At 46.4% G+C, this 2,560-nt stretch overlaps 1 protein-coding gene across 2 annotated transcripts in view; it reads right to left on the bottom strand.

The window, feature by feature from the left end:
* Gga3 (golgi-associated, gamma adaptin ear containing, ARF binding protein 3) overlaps positions 1-2,560 on the bottom strand; it is a 15,253-nt gene that overhangs the window by 12,302 nt on the left and 391 nt on the right. The gene's annotated exons all lie outside the window — the stretch shown is intronic.

Below are 2,560 nucleotides of genomic sequence, written 5' to 3'. Positions count from 1 at the left end.
AAAAAAAAAAAAAAAGCCAGAAGGGAAGCACTAGTCTTGGGCAGGACAGTGCTCAGGCCAGGCCCTGAGTTCAAGCCCCACAACTGACAAAAAAAAAAAAAAAAGCCAGAAGGGAAGCACTAGTCTTGGGCAGGACAGTGCTCAGGCCATGAGTTCAAGCCCCAGGACAGGCACAAAAAAAGACAGGAAGAATGAAGAAGGGAGTAGGGACTTGATAAAGAGTAGAAATTTTTCTTGGGCTGGAATTTCCAGTTTTACAGAATTTGGTCCTAACATTCCAGGCGATATCTCACTACATCCTTCCAGGGGCACAGTGCTTGCTTGAGCTAGCCAGACTTCATTACTGGGTGCCCCAAACAGCTGGCTCCACATCATCATTCAGTGTTTTCTTATCCTATTTTTCCAGTTCTCTAAGGCTGCTGTTTCCTTATAGGATCATCTTCCAGTCTCCTTAATCCCAGTTTCCTAAAGAAACTGTCTGCATTATCTTTATCTGTTCTTTACCCATTCCTGCATCACATCTATCAAACTGAAGGCAAAGACTGCTTGACCTTTCAATGTTTTTTGTTTTTGCTTTTGTTTATGGATGCTGGGGATGCACGCCAGGAATTGCACATGCGATGCAACTAATCCTTCTGCTTCTAAGCCATATTTCCAGCCCTTTCTTGAACTTCCTGATTTTTCCAAACACCTCATATAGCAGGACACTGATTTTTGTATTAAGATTCCTGAAGTCATCAGGAAATGGTTTATGGGCAAGGAGAATTGGAAATGGGTTCTGAAACATTTCATTGAGCAAAGAGGAGCAGGGCTTCCAGGTTAAAAGAGAAAAACATGTATTTGTGCACTAAGAACATCAGAATGACCAAAGCAGGGAGACGTATCAGAGAGCAATATTGAAAAAGGCAGGAAATAATGAGGGTCAGATTACAGCGGGAGTAGTTTGTTTGGCAGGAGTAGAATGACTTGATTCAGAACTGCTCTCTTGGGAACAGAATAGATCAAGGAAAGAAGAGAAAAGGAGAGGCCTCAGGCATTACCAAAAGGATGCTGCTGCAGTAATTGAAGCAAGCCATGTGGAGACAAGGACCTTCACTTAGATGATGATGACCCTAAGTACTATTTTCTTTTTTCCTCAGGAGGTGGGGACTGATACAATCTACATTATTCAATCATGAGAACTATAAAGATGAACAGAGGATAAGCGTGGAAGAATTTACACACACACACACACACCTCCCACATTGAGGTTTGAATTCATGGCCTCCAATTGCTAAGCAGGATTTCTACCAGTGGAGCCATACCACTAGCCAAGATTGGAAGAAATATAAACAAAATCTAAACACTGCTACAAAGGCAAAACTAGCAGGAATCGTGCAAGGTCAACTGTAGTCTCTACAGATGCTCTCTCCTTCCGGTTACCTTCTCTCCTATTTCCAAGTATCTCTAAATAAAGCCTATTAACCTTAGGTCATGTAAGTTACTCCAACATGCCCATGAACATTCACAAACCAAACCAATTCCACCATGGTTACATCCAATATGGTTATATACATGGTTTGATTAGAATCAGTTATCCTTTTAAGATATTGTGGCAGCAGAACCTGCTCTGCTAGGATAGTTGGCATATAATGTGTGTGAGTGTGTGTGTGTGTGTGTGTGCGTGTGCACGCGTGCTCGTGCACATGCACGAGCGCAAGCACAGAATGGGGGCTGGAAATGAAAGCCTAGATGCTGTCCCTGAGCTCTTCCACTCAAAGCTGGCACACTCTGAGCCACAGCTCCACTTCCAGCTTTTTGGTAGCAATTGGAGGCAAGAGTCTTGCAGACTTTCCTGCCCTGGGTGGCTTCGAACCTCCATCCTCAGATCTCGGCCACCTGAGATTACAGGTGGGAGCCACCAGCACCCCGCCCGGTGCATGTAATGTTAATTTTCTCCCCTTTGGGGGATTTTTTTTTTAAGATTAGACAATTGTGGCCAACAGCTGTCACCTCTACTCGGCGAGATCCCAGTACAAATCAGTACCTAGGCAACTTAACCAATCTATCCGGCCTAATTTCCATCACCGCTTAACGTGGCTTCCAGGGGAAAGGGGGAGGTTGACTTATTAACCCCTCACTTAAGGGTTATTAAGTTCACCAATCAACCTTTCCGAACCTCATGAACTCCTGCCAACAGGCTAGCCCCTATTCCCTCGTAGCAGTGTGAGTTAGCCATTGCAGTAAGCCACCACAATAGCTCTACCTTCATCCTTCTCCTCCTTAAGACGTGTCAAGTGTGTATCTGCGGGGAGGTGGGGGGCCCGAACATCAAACCATCTAAAGCTTCGCCAGAAAAAAAAAAAGGGTCCGTTCTCTGCCGTCCCTCCCTCTCTCTGGAAAACTGCTTCTCCTTCAAACATTCTGCCTGGGCAAAGCAGTCCCTTCTCGAACACACGGTCACAATCCAGCTGATTCCGCAGCCGCCAGGCGCGCGTGGGTCAGGGGCAGCGCCGCCGCGCCCGGGCCGGCGCTCATCCTTCCCTCAGGGGACGGGGGTGCCGGGGTCCCGCAGCCCCCC

Source organism: Dipodomys ordii, unplaced genomic scaffold (assembly GCF_000151885.1).
Source record: "Dipodomys ordii isolate 6190 unplaced genomic scaffold, Dord_2.0 Scaffold7, whole genome shotgun sequence".
NCBI lineage: Eukaryota > Metazoa > Chordata > Mammalia > Rodentia > Heteromyidae > Dipodomys > Dipodomys ordii.
Note: the sequence above shows the minus strand (reverse complement) of the source record. Positions and strands in the feature narration are given on the sequence as shown.